Source organism: Rhinoderma darwinii, unplaced genomic scaffold, assembly GCF_050947455.1.
Source record: "Rhinoderma darwinii isolate aRhiDar2 unplaced genomic scaffold, aRhiDar2.hap1 Scaffold_4236, whole genome shotgun sequence".
NCBI lineage: Eukaryota > Metazoa > Chordata > Amphibia > Anura > Rhinodermatidae > Rhinoderma > Rhinoderma darwinii.
The window spans coordinates 1-25029 of NW_027463782.1; the positions used below are offsets into that span (position 1 = coordinate 1).

Below are 25029 nucleotides of genomic sequence, written 5' to 3' on the forward strand. Positions count from 1 at the left end.
GAATCTACATAAAAACGCCTTCCTGGCAACGCCCAAATGCCCTGCTGCCATGCAGATAAACACTGGCAGCGGCAGCAAGTGCATGCCCACAGCCACCCCTTGTTCCTTCACACCTTGTATCAGCTGTAATCCAGTCCAGTCCAGTGCTGCCTGCTGAGCAGCACTGACCAACACTGCCTGGGCCCAGGCTTTTATCTCTGAGGCCCCATTATGATGTCAGAAAGCTGGCTCTGGAATCCTGAGGGCTCCACTATGACACGTGCAAAGTTCCGTCTGAACTTTATATAAGACGGTGAGGCTCAGTCAGTCACTCAGTGTTGCCTGAGAGGGCAACACTGCAACAGCCGGCCGCCAGGCTGTCTTTTTTTTGCACAGCTAGTTGCCTCCAGGAGGCCACAAGAGGGAGACAAGGGACTGCAAAATGGAAAATAGGCATCCACCAACTTTACAGACAACTTCTCCTTGCTCCTACAACCTCCATCCTTGCACAGTTTGTTATTCTTCTAGGTAACATAGTAACAAATCCAAATTGCTGCTCTCTTTGTAGGCAAGCAAGGCTTTGTTGCAACTGCAATTCTTACTTCTTCTTGAAATGTAGGGACGACAGTACATTCCATCACATCCATCTAGTGTACACAGGTAGGTCCATTGTGGCGGGCAGGCGAGCGGGCAGGCTGCTTTATTGGCTGTTTGCTGTACCCTACTCCACTCCACTATTTGACTGTTGTGCTGCATCAATCAATCAATCAATCAATCAATCAATCAATCAATCAATCAATCAGTGGCTGGCTCAGGTGCAGCTCTTTAACTTACCTAAAAGGGAGGGCGGAGAGAAGACAAGGAAGGTGAATGAGGTGTTCCAATGTGAAATGCCGGAAACACAGAAACACAGACGACACACAACAAGAGGTGGCAATCTATTCATTAATTGCATTTAATCAATGAGCTCATTATCACTCATGCATTGTCCAACAGGTGTTGAAATAATGGGATTAAAAGGGGAGATCCCTTCAGAAAGACAGAAACAATAGCAAAGACAAAAAACACTTTTGGAATCTGCTTTTAGTCAACACATAAGGAAAGGGTGCACCGGTCCTGGAAATACTGCAATACCAGGTCAATGCGTGGAGTGGACAGAGCAAGCTCTATTTCCATCTCCCTGTTCTAAAAATCCATTTAATATATGGTCCCCAGATAGGGGACGTATCAGATATTAAACTGATAAGAACAGATACTACACTTGATCTTAGCCAAAAGGCCGAGAAGCGATAACCCGAACGGGCCGCGCGTTGCCCGAGCCTGCCCGATACTGCTGTTCAGCCCTTGCAGCGATTCAGCCTACTTCTAGGCAATTCCATGGGGCCCTGCAGGCTCACACACTCACAGCTACACGGGAGGTGAATAAAGGCCGGAGAGGAAGCCAGACAGGATTTGCTTCTTTTGCTTGCACCACAATGCAGTGCTGAAAGAGGAGGAATCTACATAAAAACGCCTTCCTGGCAACGCCCAAATGCCCTGCTGCCATGCAGATAAACACTGGCAGCGGCAGCAAGTGCATGCCCACAGCCACCCCTTGTTCCTTCACACCTTGTATCAGCTGTAATCCAGTCCAGTCCAGTGCTGCCTGCTGAGCAGCACTGACCAACACTGCCTGGGCCCAGGCTTTTATCTCTGAGGCCCCATTATGATGTCAGAAAGCTGGCTCTGGAATCCTGAGGGCTCCACTATGACACGTGCAAAGTTCCGTCTGAACTTTATATAAGACGGTGAGGCTCAGTCAGTCACTCAGTGTTGCCTGAGAGGGCAACACTGCAACAGCCAGCCGCCAGGCTGTCTTTTTTTTGCACAGCTAGTTGCCTCCAGGAGGCCACAAGAGGGAGACAAGGGACTGCAAAATGGAAAATAGGCATCCACCAACTTTACAGACAACTTCTCCTTGCTCCTACAACCTCCATCCTTGCACAGTTTGTTATTCTTCTAGGTAACATAGTAACAAATCCAAATTGCTGCTCTCTTTGTAGGCAAGCAAGGCTTTGTTGCAACTGCAATTCTTACTTCTTCTTGAAATGTAGGGACGACAGTACATTCCATCACATCCATCTAGTGTACACAGGTAGGTCCATTGTGGCGGGCAGGCGAGCGGGCGGGCTGCTTTATTGGCTGTTTGCTGTTCCCCTACTCCACTCCACTATTTGACTGTTGTGCTGCATCAATCAATCAATCAATCAATCAATCAATCAATCAATCAATCAATCAATCAATCAATCAATCAATCAGTGGCTGGCTCAGGTGCAGCTCTTTAACTTACCTAAAAGGGAGGGCGGAGAGAAGACAAGGAAGGTGAATGAGGTGTTCCAATGTGAAATGCCGGAAACACAGAAACACAGACGACACACAACAAGAGGTGGCAATCTATTCATTAATTGCATTTAATCAATGAGCTCATTATCACTCATGCATTGTCCAACAGGTGTTGAAATAATGGGATTAAAAGGGGAGATCCCTTCAGAAAGACAGAAACAATAGCAAAGACAAAAAACACTTTTGGAATCTGCTTTTAGTCAACACATAAGGAAAGGGTGCACCGGTCCTGGAAATACTGCAATACCAGGTCAATGCGTGGAGTGGACAGAGCAAGCTCTATTTCCATCTCCCTGTTCTAAAAATCCATTTAATATATGGTCCCCAGATAGGGGACGTATCAGATATTAAACTGATAAGAACAGATACTACACTTGATCTTAGCCAAAAGGCCGAGAAGCGATAACCCGAACGGGCCGCGCGTTGCCCGAGCCTGCCCGATACTGCTGTTCAGCCCTTGCAGCGATTCAGCCTACTTCTAGGCAATTCCATGGGGCCCTGCAGGCTCACACACTCACAGCTACACGGGAGGTGAATAAAGGCCGGAGAGGAAGCCAGACAGGATTTGCTTCTTTTGCTTGCACCACAATGCAGTGCTGAAAGAGGAGGAATCTACATAAAAACGCCTTCCTGGCAACGCCCAAATGCCCTGCTGCCATGCAGATAAACACTGGCAGCGGCAGCAAGTGCATGCCCACAGCCACCCCTTGTTCCTTCACACCTTGTATCAGCTGTAATCCAGTCCAGTCCAGTGCTGCCTGCTGAGCAGCACTGACCAACACTGCCTGGGCCCAGGCTTTTATCTCTGAGGCCCCATTATGATGTCAGAAAGCTGGCTCTGGAATCCTGAGGGCTCCACTATGACACGTGCAAAGTTCCGTCTGAACTTTATATAAGACGGTGAGGCTCAGTCAGTCACTCAGTGTTGCCTGAGAGGGCAACACTGCAACAGCCGGCCGCCAGGCTGTCTTTTTTTTGCACAGCTAGTTGCCTCCAGGAGGCCACAAGAGGGAGACAAGGGACTGCAAAATGGAAAATAGGCATCCACCAACTTTACAGACAACTTCTCCTTGCTCCTACAACCTCCATCCTTGCACAGTTTGTTATTCTTCTAGGTAACATAGTAACAAATCCAAATTGCTGCTCTCTTTGTAGGCAAGCAAGGCTTTGTTGCAACTGCAATTCTTACTTCTTCTTGAAATGTAGGGACGACAGTACATTCCATCACATCCATCTAGTGTACACAGGTAGGTCCATTGTGGCGGGCAGGCGAGCGGGCAGGCTGCTTTATTGGCTGTTTGCTGTACCCTACTCCACTCCACTATTTGACTGTTGTGCTGCATCAATCAATCAATCAATCAATCAATCAATCAATCAATCAATCAATCAATCAGTGGCTGGCTCAGGTGCAGCTCTTTAACTTACCTAAAAGGGAGGGCGGAGAGAAGACAAGGAAGGTGAATGAGGTGTTCCAATGTGAAATGCCGGAAACACAGAAACACAGACGACACACAACAAGAGGTGGCAATCTATTCATTAATTGCATTTAATCAATGAGCTCATTATCACTCATGCATTGTCCAACAGGTGTTGAAATAATGGGATTAAAAGGGGAGATCCCTTCAGAAAGACAGAAACAATAGCAAAGACAAAAAACACTTTTGGAATCTGCTTTTAGTCAACACATAAGGAAAGGGTGCACCGGTCCTGGAAATACTGCAATACCAGGTCAATGCGTGGAGTGGACAGAGCAAGCTCTATTTCCATCTCCCTGTTCTAAAAATCCATTTAATATATGGTCCCCAGATAGGGGACGTATCAGATATTAAACTGATAAGAACAGATACTACACTTGATCTTAGCCAAAAGGCCGAGAAGCGATAACCCGAACGGGCCGCGCGTTGCCCGAGCCTGCCCGATACTGCTGTTCAGCCCTTGCAGCGATTCAGCCTACTTCTAGGCAATTTCATGGGGCCCTGCAGGCTCACACACTCACAGCTACACGGGAGGTGAATAAAGGCCGGAGAGGAAGCCAGACAGGATTTGCTTCTTTTGCTTGCACCACAATGCAGTGCTGAAAGAGGAGGAATCTACATAAAAACGCCTTCCTGGCAACGCCCAAATGCCCTGCTGCCATGCAGATAAACACTGGCAGCGGCAGCAAGTGCATGCCCACAGCCACCCCTTGTTCCTTCACACCTTGTATCAGCTGTAATCCAGTCCAGTCCAGTGCTGCCTGCTGAGCAGCACTGACCAACACTGCCTGGGCCCAGGCTTTTATCTCTGAGGCCCCATTATGATGTCAGAAAGCTGGCTCTGGAATCCTGAGGGCTCCACTATGACACGTGCAAAGTTCCGTCTGAACTTTATATAAGACGGTGAGGCTCAGTCAGTCACTCAGTGTTGCCTGAGAGGGCAACACTGCAACAGCCGGCCGCCAGGCTGTCTTTTTTTTGCACAGCTAGTTGCCTCCAGGAGGCCACAAGAGGGAGACAAGGGACTGCAAAATGGAAAATAGGCATCCACCAACTTTACAGACAACTTCTCCTTGCTCCTACAACCTCCATCCTTGCACAGTTTGTTATTCTTCTAGGTAACATAGTAACAAATCCAAATTGCTGCTCTCTTTGTAGGCAAGCAAGGCTTTGTTGCAACTGCAATTCTTACTTCTTCTTGAAATGTAGGGACGACAGTACATTCCATCACATCCATCTAGTGTACACAGGTAGGTCCATTGTGGCGGGCAGGCGAGCGGGCGGTCTGCTTTATTGGCTGTTTGCTGTTCCCCTACTCCACTCCACTATTTGACTGTTGTGCTGCATCAATCAATCAATCAATCAATCAATCAATCAATCAGTGGCTGGCTCAGGTGCAGCTCTTTAACTTACCTAAAAGGGAGGGCGGAGAGAAGACAAGGAAGGTGAATGAGGTGTTCCAATGTGAAATGCCGGAAACACAGAAACACAGACGACACACAACAAGAGGTGGCAATCTATTCATTAATTGCATTTAATCAATGAGCTCATTATCACTCATGCATTGTCCAACAGGTGTTGAAATAATGGGATTAAAAGGGGAGATCCCTTCAGAAAGACAGAAACAATAGCAAAGACAAAAAACACTTTTGGAATCTGCTTTTAGTCAACACATAAGGAAAGGGTGCACCGGTCCTGGAAATACTGCAATACCAGGTCAATGCGTGGAGTGGACAGAGCAAGCTCTATTTCCATCTCCCTGTTCTAAAAATCCATTTAATATATGGTCCCCAGATAGGGGACGTATCAGATATTAAACTGATAAGAACAGATACTACACTTGATCTTAGCCAAAAGGCCGAGAAGCGATAACCCGAACGGGCCGCGCGTTGCCCGAGCCTGCCCGATACTGCTGTTCAGCCCTTGCAGCGATTCAGCCTACTTCTAGGCAATTCCATGGGGCCCTGCAGGCTCACACACTCACAGCTACACGGGAGGTGAATAAAGGCCGGAGAGGAAGCCAGACAGGATTTGCTTCTTTTGCTTGCACCACAATGCAGTGCTGAAAGAGGAGGAATCTACATAAAAACGCCTTCCTGGCAACGCCCAAATGCCCTGCTGCCATGCAGATAAACACTGGCAGCGGCAGCAAGTGCATGCCCACAGCCACCCCTTGTTCCTTCACACCTTGTATCAGCTGTAATCCAGTCCAGTCCAGTGCTGCCTGCTGAGCAGCACTGACCAACACTGCCTGGGCCCAGGCTTTTATCTCTGAGGCCCCATTATGATGTCAGAAAGCTGGCTCTGGAATCCTGAGGGCTCCACTATGACACGTGCAAAGTTCCGTCTGAACTTTATATAAGACGGTGAGGCTCAGTCAGTCACTCAGTGTTGCCTGAGAGGGCAACACTGCAACAGCCGGCCGCCAGGCTGTCTTTTTTTTGCACAGCTAGTTGCCTCCAGGAGGCCACAAGAGGGAGACAAGGGACTGCAAAATGGAAAATAGGCATCCACCAACTTTACAGACAACTTCTCCTTGCTCCTACAACCTCCATCCTTGCACAGTTTGTTATTCTTCTAGGTAACATAGTAACAAATCCAAATTGCTGCTCTCTTTGTAGGCAAGCAAGGCTTTGTTGCAACTGCAATTCTTACTTCTTCTTGAAATGTAGGGACGACAGTACATTCCATCACATCCATCTAGTGTACACAGGTAGGTCCATTGTGGCGGGCAGGCGAGCGGGCGGGCTGCTTTATTGGCTGTTTGCTGTTCCCCTACTCCACTCCACTATTTGACTGTTGTGCTGCATCAATCAATCAATCAATCAATCAATCAATCAATCAATCAATCAATCAATCAATCAATCAGTGGCTGGCTCAGGTGCAGCTCTTTAACTTACCTAAAAGGGAGGGCGGAGAGAAGACAAGGAAGGTGAATGAGGTGTTCCAATGTGAAATGCCGGAAACACAGAAACACAGACGACACACAACAAGAGGTGGCAATCTATTCATTAATTGCATTTAATCAATGAGCTCATTATCACTCATGCATTGTCCAACAGGTGTTGAAATAATGGGATTAAAAGGGGAGATCCCTTCAGAAAGACAGAAACAATAGCAAAGACAAAAAACACTTTTGGAATCTGCTTTTAGTCAACACATAAGGAAAGGGTGCACCGGTCCTGGAAATACTGCAATACCAGGTCAATGCGTGGAGTGGACAGAGCAAGCTCTATTTCCATCTCCCTGTTCTAAAAATCCATTTAATATATGGTCCCCAGATAGGGGACGTATCAGATATTAAACTGATAAGAACAGATACTACACTTGATCTTAGCCAAAAGGCCGAGAAGCGATAACCCGAACGGGCCGCGCGTTGCCCGAGCCTGCCCGATACTGCTGTTCAGCCCTTGCAGCGATTCAGCCTACTTCTAGGCAATTCCATGGGGCCCTGCAGGCTCACACACTCACAGCTACACGGGAGGTGAATAAAGGCCGGAGAGGAAGCCAGACAGGATTTGCTTCTTTTGCTTGCACCACAATGCAGTGCTGAAAGAGGAGGAATCTACATAAAAACGCCTTCCTGGCAACGCCCAAATGCCCTGCTGCCATGCAGATAAACACTGGCAGCGGCAGCAAGTGCATGCCCACAGCCACCCCTTGTTCCTTCACACCTTGTATCAGCTGTAATCCAGTCCAGTCCAGTGCTGCCTGCTGAGCAGCACTGACCAACACTGCCTGGGCCCAGGCTTTTATCTCTGAGGCCCCATTATGATGTCAGAAAGCTGGCTCTGGAATCCTGAGGGCTCCACTATGACACGTGCAAAGTTCCGTCTGAACTTTATATAAGACGGTGAGGCTCAGTCAGTCACTCAGTGTTGCCTGAGAGGGCAACACTGCAACAGCCGGCCGCCAGGCTGTCTTCTTTTTGCACAGCTAGTTGCCTCCAGGAGGCCACAAGAGGGAGACAAGGGACTGCAAAATGGAAAATAGGCATCCACCAACTTTACAGACAACTTCTCCTTGCTCCTACAACCTCCATCCTTGCACAGTTTGTTATTCTTCTAGGTAACATAGTAACAAATCCAAATTGCTGCTCTCTTTGTAGGCAAGCAAGGCTTTGTTGCAACTGCAATTCTTACTTCTTCTTGAAATGTAGGGACGACAGTACATTCCATCACATCCATCTAGTGTACACAGGTAGGTCCATTGTGGCGGGCAGGCGAGCGGGCGGGCTGCTTTATTGGCTGTTTGCTGTTCCCCTACTCCACTCCACTATTTGACTGTTGTGCTGCATCAATCAATCAATCAATCAATCAATCAATCAATCAATCAATCAATCAATCAGTGGCTGGCTCAGGTGCAGCTCTTTAACTTACCTAAAAGGGAGGGCGGAGAGAAGACAAGGAAGGTGAATGAGGTGTTCCAATGTGAAATGCCGGAAACACAGAAACACAGACGACACACAACAAGAGGTGGCAATCTATTCATTAATTGCATTTAATCAATGAGCTCATTATCACTCATGCATTGTCCAACAGGTGTTGAAATAATGGGATTAAAAGGGGAGATCCCTTCAGAAAGACAGAAACAATAGCAAAGACAAAAAACACTTTTGGAATCTGCTTTTAGTCAACACATAAGGAAAGGGTGCACCGGTCCTGGAAATACTGCAATACCAGGTCAATGCGTGGAGTGGACAGAGCAAGCTCTATTTCCATCTCCCTGTTCTAAAAATCCATTTAATATATGGTCCCCAGATAGGGGACGTATCAGATATTAAACTGATAAGAACAGATACTACACTTGATCTTAGCCAAAAGGCCGAGAAGCGATAACCCGAACGGGCCGCGCGTTGCCCGAGCCTGCCCGATACTGCTGTTCAGCCCTTGCAGCGATTCAGCCTACTTCTAGGCAATTCCATGGGGCCCTGCAGGCTCACACACTCACAGCTACACGGGAGGTGAATAAAGGCCGGAGAGGAAGCCAGACAGGATTTGCTTCTTTTGCTTGCACCACAATGCAGTGCTGAAAGAGGAGGAATCTACATAAAAACGCCTTCCTGGCAACGCCCAAATGCCCTGCTGCCATGCAGATAAACACTGGCAGCGGCAGCAAGTGCATGCCCACAGCCACCCCTTGTTCCTTCACACCTTGTATCAGCTGTAATCCAGTCCAGTCCAGTGCTGCCTGCTGAGCAGCACTGACCAACACTGCCTGGGCCCAGGCTTTTATCTCTGAGGCCCCATTATGATGTCAGAAAGCTGGCTCTGGAATCCTGAGGGCTCCACTATGACACGTGCAAAGTTCCGTCTGAACTTTATATAAGACGGTGAGGCTCAGTCAGTCACTCAGTGTTGCCTGAGAGGGCAACACTGCAACAGCCGGCCGCCAGGCTGTCTTTTTTTTGCACAGCTAGTTGCCTCCAGGAGGCCACAAGAGGGAGACAAGGGACTGCAAAATGGAAAATAGGCATCCACCAACTTTACAGACAACTTCTCCTTGCTCCTACAACCTCCATCCTTGCACAGTTTGTTATTCTTCTAGGTAACATAGTAACAAATCCAAATTGCTGCTCTCTTTGTAGGCAAGCAAGGCTTTGTTGCAACTGCAATTCTTACTTCTTCTTGAAATGTAGGGACGACAGTACATTCCATCACATCCATCTAGTGTACACAGGTAGGTCCATTGTGGCGGGCAGGCGAGCGGGCGGGCTGCTTTATTGGCTGTTTGCTGTTCCCCTACTCCACTCCACTATTTGACTGTTGTGCTGCATCAATCAATCAATCAATCAATCAATCAATCAATCAATCAATCAATCAATCAATCAATCAATCAGTGGCTGGCTCAGGTGCAGCTCTTTAACTTACCTAAAAGGGAGGGCGGAGAGAAGACAAGGAAGGTGAATGAGGTGTTCCAATGTGAAATGCCGGAAACACAGAAACACAGACGACACACAACAAGAGGTGGCAATCTATTCATTAATTGCATTTAATCAATGAGCTCATTATCACTCATGCATTGTCCAACAGGTGTTGAAATAATGGGATTAAAAGGGGAGATCCCTTCAGAAAGACAGAAACAATAGCAAAGACAAAAAACACTTTTGGAATCTGCTTTTAGTCAACACATAAGGAAAGGGTGCACCGGTCCTGGAAATACTGCAATACCAGGTCAATGCGTGGAGTGGACAGAGCAAGCTCTATTTCCATCTCCCTGTTCTAAAAATCCATTTAATATATGGTCCCCAGATAGGGGACGTATCAGATATTAAACTGATAAGAACAGATACTACACTTGATCTTAGCCAAAAGGCCGAGAAGCGATAACCCGAACGGGCCGCGCGTTGCCCGAGCCTGCCCGATACTGCTGTTCAGCCCTTGCAGCGATTCAGCCTACTTCTAGGCAATTCCATGGGGCCCTGCAGGCTCACACACTCACAGCTACACGGGAGGTGAATAAAGGCCGGAGAGGAAGCCAGACAGGATTTGCTTCTTTTGCTTGCACCACAATGCAGTGCTGAAAGAGGAGGAATCTACATAAAAACGCCTTCCTGGCAACGCCCAAATGCCCTGCTGCCATGCAGATAAACACTGGCAGCGGCAGCAAGTGCATGCCCACAGCCACCCCTTGTTCCTTCACACCTTGTATCAGCTGTAATCCAGTCCAGTCCAGTGCTGCCTGCTGAGCAGCACTGACCAACACTGCCTGGGCCCAGGCTTTTATCTCTGAGGCCCCATTATGATGTCAGAAAGCTGGCTCTGGAATCCTGAGGGCTCCACTATGACACGTGCAAAGTTCCGTCTGAACTTTATATAAGACGGTGAGGCTCAGTCAGTCACTCAGTGTTGCCTGAGAGGGCAACACTGCAACAGCCGGCCGCCAGGCTGTCTTTTTTTTGCACAGCTAGTTGCCTCCAGGAGGCCACAAGAGGGAGACAAGGGACTGCAAAATGGAAAATAGGCATCCACCAACTTTACAGACAACTTCTCCTTGCTCCTACAACCTCCATCCTTGCACAGTTTGTTATTCTTCTAGGTAACATAGTAACAAATCCAAATTGCTGCTCTCTTTGTAGGCAAGCAAGGCTTTGTTGCAACTGCAATTCTTACTTCTTCTTGAAATGTAGGGACGACAGTACATTCCATCACATCCATCTAGTGTACACAGGTAGGTCCATTGTGGCGGGCAGGCGAGCGGGCGGGCTGCTTTATTGGCTGTTTGCTGTTCCCCTACTCCACTCCACTATTTGACTGTTGTGCTGCATCAATCAATCAATCAATCAATCAATCAATCAATCAATCAATCAATCAATCAAGTGGCTGGCTCAGGTGCAGCTCTTTAACTTACCTAAAAGGGAGGGCGGAGAGAAGACAAGGAAGGTGAATGAGGTGTTCCAATGTGAAATGCCGGAAACACAGAAACACAGACGACACACAACAAGAGGTGGCAATCTATTCATTAATTGCATTTAATCAATGAGCTCATTATCACTCATGCATTGTCCAACAGGTGTTGAAATAATGGGATTAAAAGGGGAGATCCCTTCAGAAAGACAGAAACAATAGCAAAGACAAAAAACACTTTTGGAATCTGCTTTTAGTCAACACATAAGGAAAGGGTGCACCGGTCCTGGAAATACTGCAATACCAGGTCAATGCGTGGAGTGGACAGAGCAAGCTCTATTTCCATCTCCCTGTTCTAAAAATCCATTTAATATATGGTCCCCAGATAGGGGACGTATCAGATATTAAACTGATAAGAACAGATACTACACTTGATCTTAGCCAAAAGGCCGAGAAGCGATAACCCGAACGGGCCGCGCGTTGCCCGAGCCTGCCCGATACTGCTGTTCAGCCCTTGCAGCGATTCAGCCTACTTCTAGGCAATTCCATGGGGCCCTGCAGGCTCACACACTCACAGCTACACGGGAGGTGAATAAAGGCCGGAGAGGAAGCCAGACAGGATTTGCTTCTTTTGCTTGCACCACAATGCAGTGCTGAAAGAGGAGGAATCTACATAAAAACGCCTTCCTGGCAACGCCCAAATGCCCTGCTGCCATGCAGATAAACACTGGCAGCGGCAGCAAGTGCATGCCCACAGCCACCCCTTGTTCCTTCACACCTTGTATCAGCTGTAATCCAGTCCAGTCCAGTGCTGCCTGCTGAGCAGCACTGACCAACACTGCCTGGGCCCAGGCTTTTATCTCTGAGGCCCCATTATGATGTCAGAAAGCTGGCTCTGGAATCCTGAGGGCTCCACTATGACACGTGCAAAGTTCCGTCTGAACTTTATATAAGACGGTGAGGCTCAGTCAGTCACTCAGTGTTGCCTGAGAGGGCAACACTGCAACAGCCGGCCGCCAGGCTGTCTTTTTTTTGCACAGCTAGTTGCCTCCAGGAGGCCACAAGAGGGAGACAAGGGACTGCAAAATGGAAAATAGGCATCCACCAACTTTACAGACAACTTCTCCTTGCTCCTACAACCTCCATCCTTGCACAGTTTGTTATTCTTCTAGGTAACATAGTAACAAATCCAAATTGCTGCTCTCTTTGTAGGCAAGCAAGGCTTTGTTGCAACTGCAATTCTTACTTCTTCTTGAAATGTAGGGACGACAGTACATTCCATCACATCCATCTAGTGTACACAGGTAGGTCCATTGTGGCGGGCAGGCGAGCGGGCGGGCTGCTTTATTGGCTGTTTGCTGTTCCCCTACTCCACTCCACTATTTGACTGTTGTGCTGCATCAATCAATCAATCAATCAATCAATCAATCAATCAATCAATCAATCAATCAAGTGGCTGGCTCAGGTGCAGCTCTTTAACTTACCTAAAAGGGAGGGCGGAGAGAAGACAAGGAAGGTGAATGAGGTGTTCCAATGTGAAATGCCGGAAACACAGAAACACAGACGACACACAACAAGAGGTGGCAATCTATTCATTAATTGCATTTAATCAATGAGCTCATTATCACTCATGCATTGTCCAACAGGTGTTGAAATAATGGGATTAAAAGGGGAGATCCCTTCAGAAAGACAGAAACAATAGCAAAGACAAAAAACACTTTTGGAATCTGCTTTTAGTCAACACATAAGGAAAGGGTGCACCGGTCCTGGAAATTCAATGCGTGGAGTGGACAGAGCAAGCTCTATTTCCATCTCCCTGTTCTAAAAATCCATTTAATATATGGTCCCCAGATAGGGGACGTATCAGATATTAAACTGATAAGAACAGATACTACACTTGATCTTAGCCAAAAGGCCGAGAAGCGATAACCCGAACGGGCCGCGCGTTGCCCGAGCCTGCCCGATACTGCTGTTCAGCCCTTGCAGCGATTCAGCCTACTTCTAGGCAATTCCATGGGGCCCTGCAGGCTCACACACCCACAGCTACACGGGAGGTGAATAAAGGCCGGAGAGGAAGCCAGACAGGATTTGCTTCTTTTGCTTGCACCACAATGCAGTGCTGAAAGAGGAGGAATCTACATAAAAACGCCTTCCTGGCAACGCCCAAATGCCCTGCTGCCATGCAGATAAACACTGGCAGCGGCAGCAAGTGCATGCCCACAGCCACCCCTTGTTCCTTCACACCTTGTATCAGCTGTAATCCAGTCCAGTCCAGTGCTGCCTGCTGAGCAGCACTGACCAACACTGCCTGGGCCCAGGCTTTTATCTCTGAGGCCCCATTATGATGTCAGAAAGCTGGCTCTGGAATCCTGAGGGCTCCACTATGACACGTGCAAAGTTCCGTCTGAACTTTATATAAGACGGTGAGGCTCAGTCAGTCACTCAGTGTTGCCTGAGAGGGCAACACTGCAACAGCTGGCCGCCAGGCTGTCTTTTTTTTGCACAGCTAGTTGCCTCCAGGAGGCCACAAGAGGGAGACAAGGGACTGCAAAATGGAAAATAGGCATCCACCAACTTTACAGACAACTTCTCCTTGCTCCTACAACCTCCATCCTTGCACAGTTTGTTATTCTTCTAGGTAACATAGTAACAAATCCAAATTGCTGCTCTCTTTGTAGGCAAGCAAGGCTTTGTTGCAACTGCAATTCTTACTTCTTCTTGAAATGTAGGGACGACAGTACATTCCATCACATCCATCTAGTGTACACAGGTAGGTCCATTGTGGCGGGCAGGCGAGCGGGCAGGCTGCTTTATTGGCTGTTTGCTGTACCCTACTCCACTCCACTATTTGACTGTTGTGCTGCATCAATCAATCAATCAATCAATCAATCAATCAATCAATCAGTGGCTGGCTCAGGTGCAGCTCTTTAACTTACCTAAAAGGGAGGGCGGAGAGAAGACAAGGAAGGTGAATGAGGTGTTCCAATGTGAAATGCCGGAAACACAGAAACACAGACGACACACAACAAGAGGTGGCAATCTATTCATTAATTGCATTTAATCAATGAGCTCATTATCACTCATGCATTGTCCAACAGGTGTTGAAATAATGGGATTAAAAGGGGAGATCCCTTCAGAAAGACAGAAACAATAGCAAAGACAAAAAACACTTTTGGAATCTGCTTTTAGTCAACACATAAGGAAAGGGTGCACCGGTCCTGGAAATACTGCAATACCAGGTCAATGCGTGGAGTGGACAGAGCAAGCTCTATTTCCATCTCCCTGTTCTAAAAATCCATTTAATATATGGTCCCCAGATAGGGGACGTATCAGATATTAAACTGATAAGAACAGATACTACACTTGATCTTAGCCAAAAGGCCGAGAAGCGATAACCCGAACGGGCCGCGCGTTGCCCGAGCCTGCCCGATACTGCTGTTCAGCCCTTGCAGCGATTCAGCCTACTTCTAGGCAATTCCATGGGGCCCTGCAGGCTCACACACTCACAGCTACACGGGAGGTGAATAAAGGCCGGAGAGGAAGCCAGACAGGATTTGCTTCTTTTGCTTGCACCACAATGCAGTGCTGAAAGAGGAGGAATCTACATAAAAACGCCTTCCTGGCAACGCCCAAATGCCCTGCTGCCATGCAGATAAACACTGGCAGCGGCAGCAAGTGCATGCCCACAGCCACCCCTTGTTCCTTCACACCTTGTATCAGCTGTAATCCAGTCCAGTCCAGTGCTGCCTGCTGAGCAGCACTGACCAACACTGCCTGGGCCCAGGCTTTTATCTCTGAGGCCCCATTATGATGTCAGAAAGCTGGCTCTGGAATCCTGAGGGCTCCACTATGACACGTGCAAAGTTCCGTCTGAACTTTATATAAGACGGTGAGGCTCAGTCAGTCACTCAGTGTTGCCTGAGAGGGCAACACTGCAACAGCCGGCCGCCAGGCTGTCTTTTTTTTGCACAGCTAGTTGCCTCCAGGAGGCCACAAGAGGGAGACAAGGGACTGCAAAATGGAAAATAGGCATCCACCAACTTTACAGACAACTTCTCCTTGCTCCTACAACCTCCATCCTTGCACAGTTTGTTATTCTTCTAGGTAACATAGTAACAAATCCAAATTGCTGCTCTCTTTGTAGGCAAGCAAGGCTTTGTTGCAACTGCAATTCTTACTTCTTCTTGAAATGTAGGGACGACAGTACATTTCATCACATCCATCTAGTGTACACAGGTAGGTCCATTGTGGCGGGCAGGCGAGCGGGCGGGCTGCTTTATTGGCTGTTTGCTGTTCCCCTACTCCACTCCACTATTTGACTGTTGTGCTGCATCAATCAATCAATCAATCAATCAATCAATCAATCAATCAATCAATCAATCAATCAATCAGTGGCTGGCTCAGGTGCAGCTCTTTAACTTACCTAAAAGGGAGGGCGGAGAGAAGACAAGGAAGGTGAATGAGGTGTTCCAATGTGAAATGCCGGAAACACAGAAACACAGACGACACACAACAAGAGGTGGCAATCTATTCATTAATTGCATTTAATCAATGAGCTCATTATCACTCATGCATTGTCCAACAGGTGTTGAAATAATGGGATTAAAAGGGGAGATCCCTTCAGAAAGACAGAAACAATAGCAAAGACAAAAAACACTTTTGGAATCTGCTTTTAGTCAACACATAAGGAAAGGGTGCACCGGTCCTGGAAATACTGCAATACCAGGTCAATGCGTGGAGTGGACAGAGCAAGCTCTATTTCCATCTCCCTGTTCTAAAAATCCATTTAATATATGGTCCCCAGATAGGGGACGTATCAGATATTAAACTGATAAGAACAGATACTACACTTGATCTTAGCCAAAAGGCCGAGAAGCGATAACCCGAACGGGCCGCGCGTTGCCCGAGCCTGCCCGATACTGCTGTTCAGCCCTTGCAGCGATTCAGCCTACTTCTAGGCAATTCCATGGGGCCCTGCAGGCTCACACACTCACAGCTACACGGGTGGTGAATAAAGGCCGGAGAGGAAGCCAGACAGGATTTGCTTCTTTTGCTTGCACCACAATGCAGTGCTGAAAGAGGAGGAATCTACATAAAAACGCCTTCCTGGCAACGCCCAAATGCCCTGCTGCCATGCAGATAAACACTGGCAGCGGCAGCAAGTGCATGCCCACAGCCACCCCTTGTTCCTTCACACCTTGTATCAGCTGTAATCCAGTCCAGTCCAGTGCTGCCTGCTGAGCAGCACTGACCAACACTGCCTGGGCCCAGGCTTTTATCTCTGAGGCCCCATTATGATGTCAGAAAGCTGGCTCTGGAATCCTGAGGGCTCCACTATGACACGTGCAAAGTTCCGTCTGAACTTTATATAAGACGGTGAGGCTCAGTCAGTCACTCAGTGTTGCCTGAGAGGGCAACACTGCAACAGCCGGCCGCCAGGCTGTCTTTTTTTTGCACAGCTAGTTGCCTCCAGGAGGCCACAAGAGGGAGACAAGGGACTGCAAAATGGAAAATAGGCATCCACCAACTTTACAGACAACTTCTCCTTGCTCCTACAACCTCCATCCTTGCACAGTTTGTTATTCTTCTAGGTAACATAGTAACAAATCCAAATTGCTGCTCTCTTTGTAGGCAAGCAAGGCTTTGTTGCAACTGCAATTCTTACTTCTTCTTGAAATGTAGGGACGACAGTACATTCCATCACATCCATCTAGTGTACACAGGTAGGTCCATTGTGGCGGGCAGGCGAGCGGGCGGGCTGCTTTATTGGCTGTTTGCTGTTCCCCTACTCCACTCCACTATTTGACTGTTGTGCTGCATCAATCAATCAATCAATCAATCAATCAATCAATCAATCAATCAATCAATCAGTGGCTGGCTCAGGTGCAGCTCTTTAACTTACCTAAAAGGGAGGGCGGAGAGAAGACAAGGAAGGTGAATGAGGTGTTCCAATGTGAAATGCCGGAAACACAGAAACACAGACGACACACAACAAGAGGTGGCAATCTATTCATTAATTGCATTTAATCAATGAGCTCATTATCACTCATGCATTGTCCAACAGGTGTTGAAATAATGGGATTAAAAGGGGAGATCCCTTCAGAAAGACAGAAACAATAGCAAAGACAAAAAACACTTTTGGAATCTGCTTTTAGTCAACACATAAGGAAAGGGTGCACCGGTCCTGGAAATACTGCAATACCAGGTCAATGCGTGGAGTGGACAGAGCAAGCTCTATTTCCATCTCCCTGTTCTAAAAATCCATTTAATATATGGTCCCCAGATAGGGGACGTATCAGATATTAAACTGATAAGAACAGATACTACACTTGATCTTAGCCAAAAGGCCGAGAAGCGATAACCCGAACGGGCCGCGCGTTGCCCGAGCCTGCCCGATACTGCTGTTCAGCCCTTGCAGCGATTCAGCCTACTTCTAGGCAATTCCATGGGGCCCTGCAGGCTCACACACTCACAGCTACACGGGAGGTGAATAAAGGCCGGAGAGGAAGCCAGACAGGATTTGCTTCTTTTGCTTGCACCACAATGCAGTGCTGAAAGAGGAGGAATCTACATAAAAACGCCTTCCTGGCAACGCCCAAATGCCCTGCTGCCATGCAGATAAACACTGGCAGCGGCAGCAAGTGCATGCCCACAGCCACCCCTTGTTCCTTCACACCTTGTATCAGCTGTAATCCAGTCCAGTCCAGTGCTGCCTGCTGAGCAGCACTGACCAACACTGCCTGGGCCCAGGCTTTTATCTCTGAGGCCCCATTATGATGTCAGAAAGCTGGCTCTGGAATCCTGAGGGCTCCACTATGACACGTGCAAAGTTCCGTCTGAACTTTATATAAGGCGGTGAGGCTCAGTCAGTCACTCAGTGTTGCCTGAGAGGGCAACACTGCAACAGCCGGCCGCCAGGCTGTCTTTTTTTTGCACAGCTAGTTGCCTCCAGGAGGCCACAAGAGGGAGACAAGGGACTGCAAAATGGAAAATAGGCATCCACCAACTTTACAGACAACTTCTCCTTGCTCCTACAACCTCCATCCTTGCACAGTTTGTTATTCTTCTAGGTAACATAGTAACAAATCCAAATTGCTGCTCTCTTTGTAGGCAAGCAAGGCTTTGTTGCAACTGCAATTCTTACTTCTTCTTGAAATGTAGGGACGACAGTACATTCCATCACATCCATCTAGTGTACACAGGTAGGTCCATTGTGGCGGGCAGGCGAGCGGGCGGGCTGCTTTATTGGCTGTTTGCTGTTCCCCTACTCCACTCCACTATTTGACTGTTGTGCTGCATCAATCAATCAATCAATCAATCAATCAATCAATCAATCAATCAATCAATCAATCAGTGGCTGGCTCAGGTGCAGCTCTTTAACTTACCTAAAAGGGAGGGCGGAGAGAAGACAAGGAAGGTGAATGAGGTGTTCCAATGTGAAATGCCGGAAACACAGAAACACAGACGACACACAACAAGAGGTGGCAATCTATTCATTAATTGCATTTAATCAATGAGCTCATTATCACTCATGCATTGTCCAACAGGTGTTGAAATAATGGGATTAAAAGGGGAGATCCCTTCAGAAAGACAGAAACAATAGCAAAGACAAAAAACACTTTTGGAATCTGCTTTTAGTCAACACATAAGGAAAGGGTGCACCGGTCCTGGAAATACTGCAATACCAGGTCAATGCGTGGAGTGGACAGAGCAAGCTCTATTTCCATCTCCCTGTTCTAAAAATCCATTTAATATATGGTCCCCAGATAGGGGACGTATCAGATATTAAACTGATAAGAACAGATACTACACTTGATCTTAGCCAAAAGGCCGAGAAGCGATAACCCGAACGGGCCGCGCGTTGCCCGAGCCTGCCCGATACTGCTGTTCAGCCCTTGCAGCGATTCAGCCTACTTCTAGGCAATTCCATGGGGCCCTGCAGGCTCACACACTCACAGCTACACGGGAGGTGAATAAAGGCCGGAGAGGAAGCCAGACAGGATTTGCTTCTTTTGCTTGCACCACAATGCAGTGCTGAAAGAGGAGGAATCTACATAAAAACGCCTTCCTGGCAACGCCCAAATGCCCTGCTGCCATGCAGATAAACACTGGCAGCGGCAGCAAGTGCATGCCCACAGCCACCCCTTGTTCCTTCACACCTTGTATCAGCTGTAATCCAGTCCAGTCCAGTGCTGCCTGCTGAGCAGCACTGACCAACACTGCCTGGGCCCAGGCTTTTATCTCTGAGGCCCCATTATGATGTCAGAAAGCTGGCTCTGGAATCCTGAGGGCTCCACTATGACACGTGCAAAGTTCCGTCTGAACTTTATATAAGACGGTGAGGCTCAGTCAGTCACTCAGTGTTGCCTGAGAGGGCAACACTGCAACAGCCGGCCGCCAGGCTGTCTTTTTTTTGCACAGCTAGTTGCCTCCAGGAGGCCACAAGAGGGAGACAAGGGACTGCAAAATGGAAAATAGGCATCCACCAACTTTACAGACAACTTCTCCTTGCTCCTACAACCTCCATCCTTGCACAGTTTGTTATTCTTCTAGGTAACATAGTAACAAATCCAAATTGCTGCTCTCTTTGTAGGCAAGCAAGGCTTTGTTGCAACTGCAATTCTTACTTCTTCTTGAAATGTAGGGACGACAGTACATTCCATCACATCCATCTAGTGTACACAGGTAGGTCCATTGTGGCGGGCAGGCGAGCGGGCGGGCTGCTTTATTGGCTGTTTGCTGTTCCCCTACTCCACTCCACTATTTGACTGTTGTGCTGCATCAATCAATCAATCAATCAATCAATCAATCAATCAATCAATCAATCAATCAATCAATCAATCAATCAGTGGCTGGCTCAGGTGCAGCTCTTTAACTTACCTAAAAGGGAGGGCGGAGAGAAGACAAGGAAGGTGAATGAGGTGTTCCAATGTGAAATGCCGGAAACACAGAAACACAGACGACACACAACAAGAGGTGGCAATCTATTCATTAATTGCATTTAATCAATGAGCTCATTATCACTCATGCATTGTCCAACAGGTGTTGAAATAATGGGATTAAAAGGGGAGATCCCTTCAGAAAGACAGAAACAATAGCAAAGACAAAAAACACTTTTGGAATCTGCTTTTAGTCAACACATAAGGAAAGGGTGCACCGGTCCTGGAAATACTGCAATACCAGGTCAATGCGTGGAGTGGACAGAGCAAGCTCTATTTCCATCTCCCTGTTCTAAAAATCCATTTAATATATGGTCCCCAGATAGGGGACGTATCAGATATTAAACTGATAAGAACAGATACTACACTTGATCTTAGCCAAAAGGCCGAGAAGCGATAACCCGAACGGGCCGCGCGTTGCCCGAGCCTGCCCGATACTGCTGTTCAGCCCTTGCAGCGATTCAGCCTACTTCTAGGCAATTCCATGGGGCCCTGCAGGCTCACACACTCACAGCTACACGGGAGGTGAATAAAGGCCGGAGAGGAAGCCAGACAGGATTTGCTTCTTTTGCTTGCACCACAATGCAGTGCTGAAAGAGGAGGAATCTACATAAAAACGCCTTCCTGGCAACGCCCAAATGCCCTGCTGCCATGCAGATAAACACTGGCAGCGGCAGCAAGTGCATGCCCACAGCCACCCCTTGTTCCTTCACACCTTGTATCAGCTGTAATCCAGTCCAGTCCAGTGCTGCCTGCTGAGCAGCACTGACCAACACTGCCTGGGCCCAGGCTTTTATCTCTGAGGCCCCATTATGATGTCAGAAAGCTGGCTCTGGAATCCTGAGGGCTCCACTATGACACGTGCAAAGTTCCGTCTGAACTTTATATAAGACGGTGAGGCTCAGTCAGTCACTCAGTGTTGCCTGAGAGGGCAACACTGCAACAGCCGGCCGCCAGGCTGTCTTTTTTTTGCACAGCTAGTTGCCTCCAGGAGGCCACAAGAGGGAGACAAGGGACTGCAAAATGGAAAATAGGCATCCACCAACTTTACAGACAACTTCTCCTTGCTCCTACAACCTCCATCCTTGCACAGTTTGTTATTCTTCTAGGTAACATAGTAACAAATCCAAATTGCTGCTCTCTTTGTAGGCAAGCAAGGCTTTGTTGCAACTGCAATTCTTACTTCTTCTTGAAATGTAGGGACGACAGTACATTCCATCACATCCATCTAGTGTACACAGGTAGGTCCATTGTGGCGGGCAGGCGAGCGGGCGGGCTGCTTTATTGGCTGTTTGCTGTTCCCCTACTCCACTCCACTATTTGACTGTTGTGCTGCATCAATCAATCAATCAATCAATCAATCAATCAATCAATCAATCAATCAATCAATCAGTGGCTGGCTCAGGTGCAGCTCTTTAACTTACCTAAAAGGGAGGGCGGAGAGAAGACAAGGAAGGTGAATGAGGTGTTCCAATGTGAAATGCCGGAAACACAGAAACACAGACGACACACAACAAGAGGTGGCAATCTATTCATTAATTGCATTTAATCAATGAGCTCATTATCACTCATGCATTGTCCAACAGGTGTTGAAATAATGGGATTAAAAGGGGAGATCCCTTCAGAAAGACAGAAACAATAGCAAAGACAAAAAACACTTTTGGAATCTGCTTTTAGTCAACACATAAGGAAAGGGTGCACCGGTCCTGGAAATACTGCAATACCAGGTCAATGCGTGGAGTGGACAGAGCAAGCTCTATTTCCATCTCCCTGTTCTAAAAATCCATTTAATATATGGTCCCCAGATAGGGGACGTATCAGATATTAAACTGATAAGAACAGATACTACACTTGATCTTAGCCAAAAGGCCGAGAAGCGATAACCCGAACGGGCCGCGCGTTGCCCGAGCCTGCCCGATACTGCTGTTCAGCCCTTGCAGCGATTCAGCCTACTTCTAGGCAATTCCATGGGGCCCTGCAGGCTCACACACTCACAGCTACACGGGAGGTGAATAAAGGCCGGAGAGGAAGCCAGACAGGATTTGCTTCTTTTGCTTGCACCACAATGCAGTGCTGAAAGAGGAGGAATCTACATAAAAACGCCTTCCTGGCAACGCCCAAATGCCCTGCTGCCATGCAGATAAACACTGGCAGCGGCAGCAAGTGCATGCCCACAGCCACCCCTTGTTCCTTCACACCTTGTATCAGCTGTAATCCAGTCCAGTCCAGTGCTGCCTGCTGAGCAGCACTGACCAACACTGCCTGGGCCCAGGCTTTTATCTCTGAGGCCCCATTATGATGTCAGAAAGCTGGCTCTGGAATCCTGAGGGCTCCACTATGACACGTGCAAAGTTCCGTCTGAACTTTATATAAGACGGTGAGGCTCAGTCAGTCACTCAGTGTTGCCTGAGAGGGCAACACTGCAACAGCCGGCCGCCAGGCTGTCTTTTTTTTGCACAGCTAGTTGCCTCCAGGAGGCCACAAGAGGGAGACAAGGGACTGCAAAATGGAAAATAGGCATCCACCAACTTTACAGACAACTTCTCCTTGCTCCTACAACCTCCATCCTTGCACAGTTTGTTATTCTTCTAGGTAACATAGTAACAAATCCAAATTGCTGCTCTCTTTGTAGGCAAGCAAGGCTTTGTTGCAACTGCAATTCTTACTTCTTCTTGAAATGTAGGGACGACAGTACATTCCATCACATCCATCTAGTGTACACAGGTAGGTCCATTGTGGCGGGCAGGCGAGCGGGCGGGCTGCTTTATTGGCTGTTTGCTGTTCCCCTACTCCACTCCACTATTTGACTGTTGTGCTGCATCAATCAATCAATCAATCAATCAATCAATCAATCAATCAATCAATCAATCAATCAGTGGCTGGCTCAGGTGCAGCTCTTTAACTTACCTAAAAGGGAGGGCGGAGAGAAGACAAGGAAGGTGAATGAGGTGTTCCAATGTGAAATGCCGGAAACACAGAAACACAGACGACACACAACAAGAGGTGGCAATCTATTCATTAATTGCATTTAATCAATGAGCTCATTATCACTCATGCATTGTCCAACAGGTGTTGAAATAATGGGATTAAAAGGGGAGATCCCTTCAGAAAGACAGAAACAATAGCAAAGACAAAAAACACTTTTGGAATCTGCTTTTAGTCAACACATAAGGAAAGGGTGCACCGGTCCTGGAAATACTGCAATACCAGGTCAATGCGTGGAGTGGACAGAGCAAGCTCTATTTCCATCTCCCTGTTCTAAAAATCCATTTAATATATGGTCCCCAGATAGGGGACGTATCAGATATTAAACTGATAAGAACAGATACTACACTTGATCTTAGCCAAAAGGCCGAGAAGCGATAACCCGAACGGGCCGCGCGTTGCCCGAGCCTGCCCGATACTGCTGTTCAGCCCTTGCAGCGATTCAGCCTACTTCTAGGCAATTCCATGGGGCCCTGCAGGCTCACACACTCACAGCTACACGGGAGGTGAATAAAGGCCGGAGAGGAAGCCAGACAGGATTTGCTTCTTTTGCTTGCACCACAATGCAGTGCTGAAAGAGGAGGAATCTACATAAAAACGCCTTCCTGGCAACGCCCAAATGCCCTGCTGCCATGCAGATAAACACTGGCAGCGGCAGCAAGTGCATGCCCACAGCCACCCCTTGTTCCTTCACACCTTGTATCAGCTGTAATCCAGTCCAGTCCAGTGCTGCCTGCTGAGCAGCACTGACCAACACTGCCTGGGCCCAGGCTTTTATCTCTGAGGCCCCATTATGATGTCAGAAAGCTGGCTCTGGAATCCTGAGGGCTCCACTATGACACGTGCAAAGTTCCGTCTGAACTTTATATAAGACGGTGAGGCTCAGTCAGTCACTCAGTGTTGCCTGAGAGGGCAACACTGCAACAGCCGGCCGCCAGGCTGTCTTTTTTTTGCACAGCTAGTTGCCTCCAGGAGGCCACAAGAGGGAGACAAGGGACTGCAAAATGGAAAATAGGCATCCACCAACTTTACAGACAACTTCTCCTTGCTCCTACAACCTCCATCCTTGCACAGTTTGTTATTCTTCTAGGTAACATAGTAACAAATCCAAATTGCTGCTCTCTTTGTAGGCAAGCAAGGCTTTGTTGCAACTGCAATTCTTACTTCTTCTTGAAATGTAGGGACGACAGTACATTCCATCACATCCATCTAGTGTACACAGGTAGGTCCATTGTGGCGGGCAGGCGAGCGGGCGGGCTGCTTTATTGGCTGTTTGCTGTTCCCCTACTCCACTCCACTATTTGACTGTTGTGCTGCATCAATCAATCAATCAATCAATCAATCAATCAATCAATCAATCAATCAATCAGTGGCTGGCTCAGGTGCAGCTCTTTAACTTACCTAAAAGGGAGGGCGGAGAGAAGACAAGGAAGGTGAATGAGGTGTTCCAATGTGAAATGCCGGAAACACAGAAACACAGACGACACACAACAAGAGGTGGCAATCTATTCATTAATTGCATTTAATCAATGAGCTCATTATCACTCATGCATTGTCCAACAGGTGTTGAAATAATGGGATTAAAAGGGGAGATCCCTTCAGAAAGACAGAAACAATAGCAAAGACAAAAAACACTTTTGGAATCTGCTTTTAGTCAACACATAAGGAAAGGGTGCACCGGTCCTGGAAATACTGCAATACCAGGTCAATGCGTGGAGTGGACAGAGCAAGCTCTATTTCCATCTCCCTGTTCTAAAAATCCATTTAATATATGGTCCCCAGATAGGGGACGTATCAGATATTAAACTGATAAGAACAGATACTACACTTGATCTTAGCCAAAAGGCCGAGAAGCGATAACCCGAACGGGCCGCGCGTTGCCCGAGCCTGCCCGATACTGCTGTTCAGCCCTTGCAGCGATTC

At 47.7% G+C, this 25029-nt stretch overlaps 16 non-coding genes and 1 pseudogene across 16 annotated transcripts; all 17 read right to left on the reverse strand.

Moving 5' to 3' along the window:
• Window positions 1–1079: 1079 nt before the first annotated feature.
• LOC142710378 (U2 spliceosomal RNA) lies at window positions 1080–1270 on the reverse strand. Its single transcript, XR_012869431.1, has one exon. It is a non-coding gene; the product is annotated as a U2 spliceosomal RNA (small nuclear RNA).
• Window positions 1271–2574: 1304 nt separating this feature from the next.
• On the reverse strand, window positions 2575–2765 carry LOC142710390 (U2 spliceosomal RNA). The gene has a single exon (XR_012869442.1). It is a non-coding gene; the product is annotated as a U2 spliceosomal RNA (small nuclear RNA).
• A 1287-nt stretch (window positions 2766–4052) lies between these two features.
• Window positions 4053–4243, reverse strand: LOC142710402 (U2 spliceosomal RNA). The gene has a single exon (XR_012869453.1). It is a non-coding gene; the product is annotated as a U2 spliceosomal RNA (small nuclear RNA).
• Window positions 4244–5515: 1272 nt separating this feature from the next.
• Window positions 5516–5706, reverse strand: LOC142710414 (U2 spliceosomal RNA). Its single transcript, XR_012869464.1, has one exon. It is a non-coding gene; the product is annotated as a U2 spliceosomal RNA (small nuclear RNA).
• A 1296-nt stretch (window positions 5707–7002) lies between these two features.
• LOC142710341 (U2 spliceosomal RNA) lies at window positions 7003–7193 on the reverse strand. The gene has a single exon (XR_012869398.1). It is a non-coding gene; the product is annotated as a U2 spliceosomal RNA (small nuclear RNA).
• A 1288-nt stretch (window positions 7194–8481) lies between these two features.
• LOC142710353 (U2 spliceosomal RNA) lies at window positions 8482–8672 on the reverse strand. Its single transcript, XR_012869409.1, has one exon. It is a non-coding gene; the product is annotated as a U2 spliceosomal RNA (small nuclear RNA).
• Window positions 8673–9972: 1300 nt separating this feature from the next.
• LOC142710365 (U2 spliceosomal RNA) lies at window positions 9973–10163 on the reverse strand. The gene has a single exon (XR_012869420.1). It is a non-coding gene; the product is annotated as a U2 spliceosomal RNA (small nuclear RNA).
• Window positions 10164–11452: 1289 nt separating this feature from the next.
• LOC142710370 (U2 spliceosomal RNA) lies at window positions 11453–11643 on the reverse strand. Its single transcript, XR_012869424.1, has one exon. It is a non-coding gene; the product is annotated as a U2 spliceosomal RNA (small nuclear RNA).
• Window positions 11644–12932: 1289 nt separating this feature from the next.
• Window positions 12933–13109, reverse strand: LOC142710369 (U2 spliceosomal RNA; annotated as a pseudogene).
• A 1275-nt stretch (window positions 13110–14384) lies between these two features.
• LOC142710371 (U2 spliceosomal RNA) lies at window positions 14385–14575 on the reverse strand. The gene has a single exon (XR_012869425.1). It is a non-coding gene; the product is annotated as a U2 spliceosomal RNA (small nuclear RNA).
• A 1296-nt stretch (window positions 14576–15871) lies between these two features.
• On the reverse strand, window positions 15872–16062 carry LOC142710373 (U2 spliceosomal RNA). Its single transcript, XR_012869426.1, has one exon. It is a non-coding gene; the product is annotated as a U2 spliceosomal RNA (small nuclear RNA).
• Window positions 16063–17350: 1288 nt separating this feature from the next.
• Window positions 17351–17541, reverse strand: LOC142710374 (U2 spliceosomal RNA). The gene has a single exon (XR_012869427.1). It is a non-coding gene; the product is annotated as a U2 spliceosomal RNA (small nuclear RNA).
• Window positions 17542–18833: 1292 nt separating this feature from the next.
• Window positions 18834–19024, reverse strand: LOC142710375 (U2 spliceosomal RNA). The gene has a single exon (XR_012869428.1). It is a non-coding gene; the product is annotated as a U2 spliceosomal RNA (small nuclear RNA).
• Window positions 19025–20328: 1304 nt separating this feature from the next.
• Window positions 20329–20519, reverse strand: LOC142710376 (U2 spliceosomal RNA). Its single transcript, XR_012869429.1, has one exon. It is a non-coding gene; the product is annotated as a U2 spliceosomal RNA (small nuclear RNA).
• A 1292-nt stretch (window positions 20520–21811) lies between these two features.
• Window positions 21812–22002, reverse strand: LOC142710377 (U2 spliceosomal RNA). The gene has a single exon (XR_012869430.1). It is a non-coding gene; the product is annotated as a U2 spliceosomal RNA (small nuclear RNA).
• A 1292-nt stretch (window positions 22003–23294) lies between these two features.
• On the reverse strand, window positions 23295–23485 carry LOC142710379 (U2 spliceosomal RNA). The gene has a single exon (XR_012869432.1). It is a non-coding gene; the product is annotated as a U2 spliceosomal RNA (small nuclear RNA).
• Window positions 23486–24773: 1288 nt separating this feature from the next.
• Window positions 24774–24964, reverse strand: LOC142710380 (U2 spliceosomal RNA). Its single transcript, XR_012869433.1, has one exon. It is a non-coding gene; the product is annotated as a U2 spliceosomal RNA (small nuclear RNA).
• Window positions 24965–25029: the final 65 nt, after the last annotated feature.